Source organism: Myxocyprinus asiaticus, chromosome 12, assembly GCF_019703515.2.
Source record: "Myxocyprinus asiaticus isolate MX2 ecotype Aquarium Trade chromosome 12, UBuf_Myxa_2, whole genome shotgun sequence".
NCBI lineage: Eukaryota > Metazoa > Chordata > Actinopteri > Cypriniformes > Catostomidae > Myxocyprinus > Myxocyprinus asiaticus.
Window position 1 is genome coordinate 33,109,175 of NC_059355.1, and position 14,714 is coordinate 33,123,888.

At 36.2% G+C, this 14,714-nt stretch overlaps 1 protein-coding gene across 1 annotated transcript in view; it reads left to right on the top strand.

The window, feature by feature from the left end:
• LOC127449267 (carboxyl-terminal PDZ ligand of neuronal nitric oxide synthase protein-like) overlaps positions 1-14,714 on the top strand; it is a 167,178-nt gene that overhangs the window by 73,182 nt on the left and 79,282 nt on the right. The gene's annotated exons all lie outside the window — the stretch shown is intronic.

The following is a 14,714-nucleotide window of genomic DNA, read 5'->3' on the forward strand; positions in this document are numbered from 1 at the left end:
GATAGCTGATTTCTTTAGTGCTGTATCCATGCTCCTGTTTGCCTAAAGTTAATCTCGGAGCACATTTAGCTTGTAGCGTTGCATCCAATATTCCATGTATACATAAAAAGTCCACCACATTGGTCTTCTAAATGAGCCACCGGAGGCCATGCAGGGTGCAAGGTGTGGCTAATGAATTGTGCAGAGCACGTCCTTTTGCTTGTGTGTGATTACTGTCAGAATAGTCTGAATAGCTGTTGATAAAGCAGACACGGAGGCTGATTTGCCCTCGGCAGAGGTTATTGCAAAGACCGAAGGATGTCTGTCCTCTGCCATTCAGTGTTAAACTTAATCCCAGGAGGCTTGGAAAGTCATAAGGTATTACTTTAGAAGAGACAGCATCCCTGAGAACTCTTAACACAACATACACACCTCCAGAACATTTGTGTGACTTAACTAGTTTCACAAACCTAACCTCGGGGTTTGCACATGAAATCCAAATATCCCACACATTTTGATCCTCGGCCGACCTCTCAATTCAGTTTGTTATAATTATGCAGCTCAGATTTGGGATTGCATATTCTTTACATCTTCATGTCTGAATTAACAAACTTTGCCCCACTGAAACTTGAAGTTTGAAGTTGTCATGAAATCAAAACTGTTTACTTTTATTAATACTCAATACTTTGTCTCATTGTGCATGATTCAGTCTTATTGTGCACAATTTAAGGGTTGTCGTCCTCCACATTCGACTGCAAACTTATTTTCTTGTAACTGGCATCATCCTGGAATGGAACACTGGTATTTTTCACGATCCAATCTAGGGATGTCAAAAGCACCAGTACTTCTGTACCAAGTCGAAACTAAAATACAAAAAGATGTAACGGTACCAGTGTTTCTGCAGTACCAGTGACTTACAATTGCTTCCAAATGCTCACACACAAATTTGACATATTTGAGGAAAAATGAATGCACAAGTAATCAAATTAAAATCATTAGATATCCTTTTGTGATTATAAAATCACAAAAGGCTGCAATCTTAGTCTGTATGAGCTGTGTGCTTTAAAGTGAATGTGTGAGTTGTAGGAGATGACGGAGCAGAGTACTTATCCACTATGAAGTGCGCAGCACATGTAGACTGTACATTTGTTTAATTAAATCACAGCGTTTGCCCTTTAATTATCACACTACACCATGTTGCATATTGCTTATCTGGAAGTCAAGCTTCTGTCAAAAACACACATCGAAATAAAAGCTTGAATCAAAATGAAAGCTAGACACCTGCAATTGAAATATATTACAAATGTATAGTAAAATTTAATATTCACTATAGTAATAATAACAATAATAATTAAATAATAATTGTAATTATTATTATTATTATAACTGTTGCACTATGGAAGATATTTTTGGTTAAAAATGAACAAAATGCCATTATTGATTGAGTATATAAGTGTGCAAAATAATGCCCTTTCCTTATCCTGATTCACTACAGTAAGCCTACAAAATATATTTGCATTTACGATTATGTCATGTCTGTAAACTCAGAAAAGAGGTACCTATTGTCATGTGTTCTGACTGGGGAAACTACGCTGTTCTGTTCAGTCAGTCACTGTCATAGTTCAGGATAGCATCACAGCAATCTGGATGCATGTTTATTTGTTAACTGTTTGCCGAAGTTCTTTACTTGCTATAATGCTTGGATATGTTGTCTGCTAGGGTTGTTGAAGCTTATGTTGCTTGTCATGCTCGTATGAATTGAACAGTACTTCTGTGTTAACCGATCTCGATGTACAGTTCAAGTCAGAAGTTTACATAAACCTTAGCCAAATACATTTAAACTCATTTTTTTCACAATTCCTGACATTTAATCGTAGAAAACTTTGCCTGTCTTAGGTCAGTTAGGATCACTGCTTTATAGCTTTTATTTCTTTCATCACATTCCCAGTGGGTAAGAATGTTACATACAGTTTGTTAGTATTTGGTAGCATTGACTTTAAATTATTTAACTTGGGTCAAACTTTTTGGATAGCCTTTCACAAGCTTCTCACAATAAGTTGCTGGAATTTTGGCCCATTCCTCCAGACAGAACTGGTGCAACTGAGTCAGGTTCGTAGGCCTCCTTGCTCGCACACGTTTTTAGTTCTGCCCACAAATTTCTGTCAGATTGAGGTCAAGGCTTTGTGATTGCCACTACAATACTTTGGCTTTGTTGTCCTTAAGCCATTTTGCCACAACTTTGGAGGTATGCTTGGGGTCATTGTCCATTTTGAAGACCCATTTGCAACCAATCTTTAATTTCCTGGCTGATGTCTTGAGATGTTGCTTCAATATATCCACTTAATTTTCCTTCCTCATGATGCCATCTATTTTGTAAAGTGTACCAGTACCTCCTGCAGCAAAGCACCCCCAAAACATGATGCTGCCACCCCCATGCTTCACGGTGGGGATGGTGTTCTTCGGCTTGCAAACCTCACCCATTTTCCTCCAAACAACCCATCTTTGTGTGCTACTATTTTCTCAGTCGCAGAAATGCACAAGCCATCACTTATTGTCCTTTTAGCAGATTGTCTGTTTAAAAGCCACTATAGGTACAAGTTACCATTAGGTAGTTCCCCATGAAAAGTAATGTATAATCATCTCAAGTTGTTTAAAATGTACCAATTTCATTGCATTTTAATGTACATATTAATTTGTTTAGTGTGTAACCATCTATCTATTATAACTTTACTCCTAAAGAAATGATTAAGTGTGGTGTTACAATTTTTATATTGGATATTTCTGTATATTATTTTCATGTTTAATAAAGTATATTTCATCCCCATCATTCTTAAATCTTCGTTAGTTTGCAATGTTATTGGGTGCAGTGCATTGACATACTATTGTAGTATTATGGTTTTACATTACCAACTGAGGCTGTACAATATAACATAAATAATAAAGTATTCCATTTAACTCATATCAGCCATATCACGAGTTTCACCTCTTAAATTGATAAGTGTATTACAATACAAACATTAATAGTAGATAAAACACTTGAATAATCATATTAAAATATACTGGAAACTGGTGGTGGTTGTGGAGAGTCCCCTGTTCTCTATGCAAAGTGCTGTGCAAAAGAGTGTAGTGTCAGAAAAGCGCTATAAGTGTACATATCATTCATTCATTGATTCAAAGTATGTAAATACTAGTGTTGTTTATCTTTATCAAAGCAAGTAATATTTAGCTTTTTATCATTAATAGAATCACATAATATCAACATGAAAATAGAACATTATGACTCCAGCTCTGAATATCTCCCAGTCACACACAGGCGATATCCATGTAAACTCAAATTATTAGATTCATCTGTGTAGAACTAACTTGGTGTTCTTCTGCAAATTCCCTGCAATTTTAAGTTTCAACCACAGAGAGCACAAAGTTCTGTGCAGCTTTAAGCAAAATATCACAAGCAAGAGTGCTGTTGCGCTGAATAAAACTTTGTTTTAAAAAATGCAATGGAATGGGTAAAATTAATTGTTCTATTTTAATTTGTTAAAAGTTTTAAGAATTAATTTGATTAGATAACATTTTTATTATAAAATGAAATTAAACTTTAAAACAGAATTCTGAAACATAAAATAAAATGGAAAACAATGCATACTTAATTGAGAAACACGTGAAGGAAACATGCATTAATATTAATTTATTAATTGCATTGAAATTTAACTTTTTTTAAATTGGCTTAAAAAGTGTTTACAATTGTACATTACCATATTAGCATGTTATTCTGTTAAATGTCACTGGTATCAGTACCGACTACTGAAATTTTGGTATTGTAACAACGCTAATCTAATTCAATCCAATTCCTAATGGATTAAATCAAGTCCTGCTTTAAATCTGTTTCAGTTGGAAATACTCAGATGCCTGACATTTAATGGAGTGTAAATGCTGTTTTATGTTGACTTTTAAGACTGCGCCAATATCTGCTCTTTGTCCTCTCAGACTTGTGGGTAAAGGTCCGGGTATACAGTACTTCGTTTTTTGCATTCCGGATCGGATTGCGCCTGGCCAACCGCATTGCCTTTCTGAGTGTACTTCTGACCATGAGCGAATACAAATGCGTTCGACGCATGCCCACCACAACTGTTTTGTGATACTCTTTTAGTACAGTCAATGGCTGGTGCATGCACGAACGATACTCACAGACGAGGGATGCGTCTGCAGGTCGAGACCATCTGGGCCGTACAGATGGTGCTAATGACGAAAATTGCATCACGCATACTGTGCGCAGAGCAATCAGCAATGCAGACAACCGAAGTATACTCGGGCCTCGAGTGAATTTGTAAATACAAGGAACATAGCTTGACCACGTTAATGTCTGTGTTTTGTAGATCCTTAATTCCTATTTGAGCTTAAGAGGCCTATTCAGTTATTTTAAAAAAGCATAGCACAATTTCACATTTCAAGCTTTTTTTTAAATTATAAAAAAACATAACAGTGTTTAAAATCAAGACAAAGTATGAGGACATATTCTGGTTGTTGATTTTTATAAAACATTTTCATAGATAATGTGATGAACTCCACTTGCCGTTACATTACTAGTATACCTGTGTGAACTTGAGAGGAACTTACTTTGAACATCCACTAAAAATGACATTGAGACCAGCTGGTTAAATGTAATTGAAAAAATGAATCGATATGTTATAAGAAAAGGTCTAGCATCATTTATTTGCAGATGCCACCTGGTTTCATATTATGTATCTAATGCAAGGACATCCAGACATTTTTAAACATCCAAAAGTGTCCAGGTTTTTGGCACCATTGTTTTTTGGCTTGTCTGGCTGAATTGACAGTGAAAGTTGACAACTTAAGTCTCTCATTTTAATGTTTTATACTCATCTTGCTCGCTCTTTTTTTCTCTCTCTGTGAGGTTTTAACTGACATTCTTGAAGTGGGTGACACCATCTATCTTCAGATGAATACAGTTGTGTGTGCTTGCAGATTTCCAGAAGCGAAGAGGCCAGAGAGAGGTCTCATTAGATGTGTCAGTGGGAGCTCAGAGGAGTGAACAGTTGACTCTTAATTACTGACCTGCTTGGCAGCTTACGACACTGAGATTGAGATTCCTCTCGCCTTCCTCCCCCTTTACTTCCCTGTCACTGCGTACTAGACACATTCATTTAAAGTTCATTAAAAGCGATGTAAGGAAAGACAAATGTGATTACTGTACTTACTCTAATCTGTTCCTCTTAAAGAATGGCCATTTAAGTGGCATGTGTGTCTTGACCTATCTAATTTAAAGTGTATGTGTGGCATTGGTGGTTTTGTTGAATGCAGGAGAGTGACGGCAGTAGAAGGAATAATATTGGAGCATTTGATCAATAGGTATTTTATGGGTTTTCTTTTAGTGGTCATTATCTAGATGCATTAATAATTGCAGTGGCAGTGAATTAGGAAAACATGCTGTAAAAGAGTATTTGTTTTTGTTTGGGCTTTTTTGACACTTTATTTATAGGGAAAACAGAGAGAGGACATGAAATTATGGGGAGAAGGACATCAAGAAATTACACAAGAACTTGGGTGCTCACATGAGCATCAGGGCTCAACATGTCCAAACTGCTAGGCCAAGCTCCCTGACAAAACACATGTTCAAGAGTCTTAAGGGGTGTGTGCTGGAATGAAGCAGAAGTTAAAGAGAAAGCCAGCTGTTTTTACAGCTTGTGATAGCATTGTAATGCTTTGCTAATGAAAAGTTTAAAAGGCTGTGTCAGCGCCCTGTCTTTTTTCCTCCCATTTTGTCGACAACAGACACACATCTCTCTCTCTCTTTCTTTTTCTCTTTCACCCATGTTTCTGTAGAATGTTCAAATCTTTAAAGTTAGTCTAGGCTTGATTTCAAGAGCTTTATTTGAAAATACATTGAAAAGCCTTGAGCAACACAGTTGTTTCTTATGTAACGGTACTGAAGATAACGGTATATGTGTGTGCTGTTTGTAATGTGTGTAAATGTGCAGTTTGAAATATGCTCTCTTTGGCTGTGTCTTCCCATGTCCTCTTCAAATACATATTGCTTGTGTATAAGCCCCTCTCCAAGCCCAATCACAACACAATAATCATCTTCGCTGAAATTTGCTGCTTGAACTTGACAACATGCCCATTCAGTCTGCTGACTCATTGAATGAGGCGGCTGACATGTCATGACAATATTTATTTCTATCTGGCAGGAATTAAGCAAGCAAATGGTGTCCATGGTTGGTCTTTTGTCCCAAATACCTTTCGAATGGAGGCCTATAATTTGAAAACACATTAATTTTAACTTAGTGGACTTAAAGGTATAGTTCACCCTAATGTGAAAATAATTTAGTAGTTCCAAACCTGTATGACTTTCTTTCTTGCACTGAACACAAATGGAGATGTTAGGCACTCACAGCCCCAATCACCACCATTCGCTTTCATTTAATCATTTTATTGATTGATTTGATTTTCCAGAGCGATTCATTAGAACAGGTGGTATTTTTATTTATTTTTTTGTGGATAAATTGTCACCCTAAAATTGTTTCAATTTTATTGTAATCTGAGGATAAAACTTGAGTTAAGTATAATTACTTGTACATAGTTAAGTGATAGCCATCATTTCCTCTCAAAGAGTCTGGTAAACAAGGAGTAGCTACCCCAGGAGCCATTTAACAGCTTCTGAGAGTGTGTTGGATTGCAAGCTAAAGAGACAGGCTCATGTATGTGGGGACTCTTTTAGGATGAGAGGTTTGGGGCTATGTCAGCTCTGGATATGTGAGAATGCCTGCTGTTACCTCCCTTCTCAAGAGCAATGGTGACATTTGTATGCCTTTATTGTCACCATGAGCAGAAACTTGGCACCAGGTCCAGGGAAAATGGCCTAGTGATATTAACAGGAGTATAATAAAGAGGCATAAATAATTCAGATTTCTCATCCCATGACTGCACTTACAGAAACACACTGAAAGATTCACCAGAGGGGCAGTGGACTTTGGAAAAGATGTAGGAATGGAGCAAATTTATGTGGCTTGTATATAGGGCTGCTGCTGCACAATGAATAAAAATTAAATATGAAGATTGCATAGTGTGATTAAACCGCAAAATGCTGTATTTAGGTAAAATAATATATATATATATATATATATATATATATATATATATATATATATATATATATATATATATATATATATATCAATATTTGGTGTGACCACCTTTGCCTTCAGAACAGCACCAATTCTCCTAGGAACACCTGGACACAGTTTTTCTTGGTTGTTGGCAGATAGGATGTACCAGGCTTCTTGGAGAATTTGCCGCAGTTCTTCTATCTATTTCGGCTGTATCAATTATATCCGTCTCTTCTTGTAATCCCAGACCGACTCAATATTCAGTGGGGGGGCTCTGTGGAGACCATGCCTTCTGTTGCAGGGCTCCCTGTTCTTCTGTTATATTCTATTTGCAAATCTTTTGTTTGTTTGTTTTTACATTTGATTCATTTTTTCCCCGCTTCAGAGCAATCCGCAATATGTACACTGCACACAAACTCCATCTCAAGAGGTGGTCTTGAGTTTGGCTGCTGTATGTCAGCAGTTCAGTACCCTTACAGTATAATGTGATTTGTGAACGCAAAGCACTCTAGGTTCATTTTATTTTTTTTATTTACAATGAAATACTTTCTGCTGCTACGAGTTACTTAACAAATCTAATGTAATAGGACAACACCTGGGTTTTGTTGACAGAGAATGAGTTGACAGCATTTTGGAGAAAACTAAGAAAACCAGAAATGCAAAGGTCTTCCTTTGGTGTTCTGCTTAAAGACCCAAGGGTTAAACTAGACCATATTACAGTGTCGTGTGAAAGTGATTTAAATTATAGCAGAAATATATTATTATTCTTTAAAAAAAAATAGAATATCCAAAATAAAAAAGTCAGTATTGTGTTACAATAATATAATATATATATTAATATTGATTAATAATATTTTATAATATTAAGTGGAATAAAAAGTGGATGGAGACACCTTTAAACAAAAATGGAACTGTAACACAACTTCACAGCAGAAGGGAAGGAGAACACAGGGAAGCAGGTTTTCCAGGCTCAGGTAAGACTTTTAATCGGCCACTTCAATGCTTTACAACTTCACAAACTCATCAGCTTCACAGGCACATAGTTACTTAAACACATCAGCTTCACAAACATAACAGATCAAATGTAACAGCTTCAGGAGCACCGTGGCCTTCCATGTGCCAGACTCTCTCCCTCCACTGCTGGTGGCGTGGCTGCTTATATGCTGCTCTCCCCATGCTCACTGGAATCAGAGACAGGTGTTAAAGATAATCTAGCTCAGGTGCAAGCGCCCTTACAGCTTTCTCTCTCTGCGGACGGACACTTGACCACGCTCCTGCTGCCACAGGACCAGAGACTAAGATGTCTCTTAAAGAGTAACTCTTTCTATTGTCAGCAGAGCAATGGGAAAACATGACTTAATTTGGAGAACAAAAGGCATTGCTTGCTAGTATGTTGGTTTTGCACACCCTTTTAAACATTAAAACAGCTGTCATAATAATTGCAACATGATTTTTACCAGTTGTGCAGCCCTACTTGCATACAAGATCAAATGGAACAGAATGTTATTGTGAATTCAATAATTGTTAGTCTAAGTGTTGAGTAAATAAAGGCCTAGCTAACACTATTTATATGAATTATGGTAAGTACAGTAAAATGCTGGGACCTTGACAAACACATTTTTAGGTAAGCCAACTGTCCCCAAGAGTCACAGCACTTTGCCATTCATTTCATTTGGATCAGTACTTTGAGATCATAATGCAAATGTATCAGCACTCTAACCAATTTTGCCAGTGTTAAATGGGTGCACCTGCCTAGAGTATAAATAATTTCCATTACTTAATAAATTAATAATTCCCATGTCCAAGGCAAGCTATATAAGACGGCAATGACAAAGGACCACTTTGCCTTCTATTAAGTATGATGTGCTCATTAGATGCTTAATCAGGCATTTATTAAGCCGAGCAACCAGTCACATAATGCTATGTAATTCTTGAAGTGTAATTTCGGTGTGCTCCTATTATGGCGTTACATATGCTCAGCAGATATTTCAGCTCCTCATTTGCTTTCAGACTTGATAAATTAAAGTGGCAGGGAAAAAGCTCTTAAACAGCATTTGTCATCCACACAAATTGCTGATTAGGGGTGTGCAGTGAAGCCATTATCTGTATTTGTATCTGTTCATATGACAAAATTATGAACTTGGATGTGGGCGGGGGCTTAAACCGGAAGTGCATCCAAACTAAATAAAACGCCCATTTTTAAGTGTTACTCTCACATTTATAGTTTATATTAATAAAATATGCCTTATATATGTCTTTTCATAATTATAGCCTAATAATAATAATTATTTATTATAATACAATTATTATTTAAAAAAAATATCATTTTATTCTTTTTTTTTTTTCTTACCAGATGAAGCTACATTTGTAGGTTATATTAACTGTGGAATATGTTTCTCCTGGTATATCATATATTAATATCTACATGAAACAGAATTTTTGTGTGTTTGTTCATGTATAATAACATTATTCTGGAGGCAAGAGGTGTCAAGCAAAATATGAAATGTCAAGCACACATTTTGCAGTGAATAATAAATACAAATTCAAACATTAAGTCCCGTAAGTTTATCAGGAATTTTTATGATAGGACACCATTATTTAGTTAAATAATAATAATGTTCAGTTTATATAGCGCCTTACTAGAGTTCAAGAACACTTAACATTTTCAAATTTAGCACAGTTTAAAGAAGAAGACCAAAAACTAAAAAAAAAGACAGAGCATGTTTCAGCTTATTCCTAATAGATGAATACTCTATGGAGCATTTAAACCTTTATGGAGCATTTTAACTTTTTTCCGGAATAAAGTCTTAACCAGATAATTACCTTAATCGCTGATGTGAATATAAATGTGGTCAACTTTAAGAATCGTGTGATAAATTAGCATAGACATTTCAAGAAATGGAATTTTGTTAATGTTACACTTGACAAGCTCCAGACATGCACAGTTAACAGAGACCTCAAACGGGATCGAGACCGCGCCCATCCGATCTGAAATCACAACGTGTGCATTTTCATTCATAAGGTTTACACTTCAGAAATATTGGCTGCACAGATTCATAAATTTGTTGTAATTTTGGATATGTTTATTTAAAATGTCACTTTATCCTTGTGCTTTTGGATAATCAGTCATACAAATATTTTTTATATTATTTGGATGAATCCGTTATTCGTTTTGAAGTAATTATTCGTGCAATCATATAATTCAAGGAACATCCCTGTTGCTGATGCGGTGCGTCTCCCTGAGCTGTCAACAGCAAAGAAGAAAATTAAATTAATGAGTAGAGTTTCTCTTAGCTTTCTCTTCTTCCACCTGTCCCGGGCTGTACATCAAAATGTACCCCTAAGCAGAGTGGGAGGTTAATAGAGTTAAGGAGATTGTAGTCTAGGTGCATGCTTCCTACAGGGTCGATTTGGTTCCCTTAGAGTACACTGCAATCATGTATCTGTACGCTCTTACATGTAACATGCTGACATTCTCAATAATGTAGGTCTGTAGTATGTAATGTAGAGTTCTGGATCCATTACACACATCCTTGTTACACCAATAACTTAGAAACAGCCCTAGCCGTCTTTAGTAGTTATGAAGTTATGCTTTTGAATTGGGAATGGAGGCTTGGGCACATTGTTCAAATAAGCAACAACAGCTTCTAAGCAATATCCATGGTGTAAGAAATTAGTTTGACTCACAAGAACATTTTTGGGATGTTCCTTGGTTTTTCCTTCACTTATTAGTTGAACTGTTGTGTAAAAGCAATATCACATTCGCAATTGTACTGTTGTTCATTTTACCTGCGGCATGAGGGCGCAATCACAGTTCTGCTGATGTACGAAACAACAGCACTCTTTGCTTGTATGATATAGCTTAGATATGCATCAGACGGTCAGTAAACAGACTGTAGGTGTGCCATTTGAGGCTGCACTCATCCTAGTGGAGACCATGGTGATTAGTAAATAAATATTTGATAAGCATATGTAACAGTGGGTTAGTTGAAAAGGGCACATTGGCTTTAGAGAAGAATTTCTCTAAGGCCTTCTTAAGGCCCTAGCACACTTACAAAGAAATTCTTCTTCGTTCCTCATTCAGAGGTAAAAAGAACGGCATACTGTTTGCGAACATACAGACACTGCCACGCTGCTGTGTGAGGCATTTAGAGGTACATTTAAAGTGGTAGTTCACCCAAAAAGGAAAATTCTCTCATCATTTACTCACCCTTATGCCATCCCAGATGTGCGTGACTTTCTTTCTTCAGCATAACACACACAAAGATTTTTAGAAGAATATCTCAGCTCTGTTGGTCCATACATTGCAATTAAATGGTGATCAGACCTTTGTAGCTCCAAAAATCACATAAAGGAAATGTAAAATGAATCCATATGTCTAGGCATGTGACGGTATCAAATTTTTATGTCACGATAATTGCTGAAGCTTTTATCACGATATACGGTATTATCACGGTATTGCATTACAAAAACTGTTTGAACGGTAAACAATTTTTTTTGTTGTTCTCTTAATAAATAGTTTACACTTTCAATACCAAACTGGCCTTTAAATTAATTGATAACAAAGAGCTTTGAAAAGAACCTTGAACATTTAAAAACTACCATCAACACCATAGATACAAAGTCAAATATAACTTTTTTGATGTTATAATATTTAAATAATCATTCTGCCACTGGGCCACTGATCATTACAGATCAGGACAGACCTTGTCTTGTTGAGGCTATTCTTAAAGTAAGTCTAGACTCATTTTATCGGGGCAGCTACTAGGCTACAACAATAGTATGCATGTTTTTTTTTTTTTTTTTCTAGATAGCAAGCCAATTGCCAAAATAAAGCTAGATGCTAGCTACAACTTTAATAACTGCAAGTTCACTCTCACTGTATGGCAATGTACGATTGTGTGGCGTTCCAACTTGAAATTAATATTGAAATCATCAATGTGGCGCATTGCTGTTATTAATTACAGGACTTAGTGTTATCTGATTCTAACTGTATTTTAGTTGTTACTTGAGACGCAAACGTTACTGTGTGTAGCAAGTGGAGTTTTAGCGAACTACTCTCTGGCCACTAGAAAGCAAACTACACATTATCTGCAAATGGGAACAAGAGCTCACTTTGTTTGTCGTCGTAGTTGTCACTTAGCTAGTTGTCTCCTAGAGTGTTGTCTCTCAGTTTTCAAAAACAGTTTGGAAAAACAAGCTGAACTGTCACAACTTACCTTTATCTTGCTGAATTGAACGCAATGATTGTCCCGCGGATGAACGAATGTGTTGTCCTCGACTTAGCCCATTAGAATGCAGATAAAGGTTTGGCAGTGTTCCTCTTTCAGCCACGTTTTTCTTCCACGCTGGTTTGTTTACATCAGAGTGCACGTGTCATTTGTGTCACGCACACACAGTTGTGAATCTTGATTCATTGATGGGGGTTGGGAGGGGAATACTTTGCGATCAGAAAAATTAATACAAAATTGGCCAAAAGGTTATCTAGAATTATTTATGGTATTTTGAATTGCCCATGATAACAATATTGTGCATGTTATTTACCGTGATATACCGTATAACCGAATACAGTCACATGCCTACATATGACTCCAGTGTTTAAATCCATATCTTCAGAAGCAATATAATAGGTGTGGGTGAAAAACTGGACAATATTTAAGTCTTTTTTTTACTCTAAATCTCCACTTTAATTTTCACTTTCAGATGTGAAAATGAAACTAAACAGGCACCACATCAGTGGTTTCAGATGTAAACGTGTAGATTAGAGTGAAAAAATGACTTCAATTTGGATTTGTTTCTCATCCACACCTATTATACTGCTTCTGAATATATGGATTTAACCACTGGTGTCTTATGGATTACTACTTTATTTCCTTTATATGATTTTTGGAGCTACAAAGGTCTGATCACCTTTCACTTGCATTGTATGGTCCTATAGAGCTGAAATATTCTTCTAAAAATCTTTGTGTTCTGCTGAAGAAAGCAAGTCATACACATCTGGGATGGCATGAGGGTGAGTAAATGATCAGAGAATTTTTTTATTTTTGTTTGAACTATCCCTTTAAATATGAGGATGCTAAAGACCACTTGGAAGACATCAATTAATATGACATTAAAATGTGGTATAAATGATTTCATACCTCATTCTTTGAGTAGAATCCACACAAGATCAGTAAAAGAAGCTGTATTAACTACTCAGTGATTATTTAAAGTAATCTATATGCAGTATTATGTGTAATTTTTTATACTTACGTTTTGTATTCATAATATGCACCTATTACACCCTGTTATTGTAATTTATGATGACACTGATAGTACTGCAAAAATGGGTGTATAAAAGAGTGTTAATAGGCAGAATAAGACAATGATGATAGGCATCTCTTTGAGCAGATGTGTGTGGCTTTCGGCTGCAGAATGCACGAGTGAATTGGCACTTGAGTAGATTTGATTCATTTTGTAGACTAATTAAACAAAAATAAAATCACATGATATGTTCTTGGAAAGTGTCTTTGTGTGAACGATTGTACAGATGTAGGTAAGTTTGTATCAGGTTGCTAATAGCTCTACAGGACGGTGTGTTCATGTTGACTGATCTTAATCAGTTAGCTGTTGAATTAGCTGTCAGCCTCAAAGTACTGTAGGTTGAGCTCCAGGTCACACCTACCGATGATGTTGGCCAATGGCAGAAAGGTGTTTAATAGCCGGTAAGAAGTTTTCCTGAAAGTACACCCCATCAAGCTATTACAAACCACCGAAACAAACTTTTTGTTCTAAATGGCATCACACCAATTTGTTCTTCAGATTCGTATAAAGTGTGCAGGAGCCTTTAGCCTACTAGATGTTAAACTCTGATTTCAGTACTCTCTCTGCTTTTTTTTTTTTTTTTTTTGCAATTTCTCAATGTCTGACAAAACCCACTGAAACCATTCTAAGCTTTTAATTAGCTTGTCATGCTTCAGTGAATTGCAAAAATATATACAAGTCCCCTCTTCCCAAATGGAATGCATTAAATCAGTTTAATTTCTCTTGGAGAAGGCATCATTCTGTATGTTGTCTTCCAATCTAGCCATTTGTTTATCATTTTTGTAACACTTGATGTTGTGTAGGCCAACCTTGGAAAGAGTTGCTTTTAACATAGATGTATTTTATTCATCCCCGACAAGGCATTCAGGGATTTTTCTGCTCAGGAATAGCCTTGATGCCTTCTGACAGCTGCATTGTCATTTTATGAATCTCTGAACAAAAAGTCCTCCGTTCTCTCTGACCATTTTTTAAAAGTGTATTGTGCCAAGTGCAAAATTGATCTGCAGTTGCTTGATGTCAATTGTTAAACTGGTTCATTTATTATTTCACAGTCTGATCTGCAATGCTGCTTGTTCATAAGTTTTGCTTACTTTTCTGTAAATGTACTCAACACAAAATTGATAGTGCTTCAGTATCTTATGTTGTTTGCTGCACCACAAAGTTCCAAAAAGGACAAATAAACACCATGAAAATATCATACAGCTGTGCACTGTATTGTCTTCTGAAGACATAATATAGCTTTGTGTGAGGAAAAGACAGAAATAAAGGCTTTATTCACTGATAATCTTTCCCTCTTCTGAAGCTCTG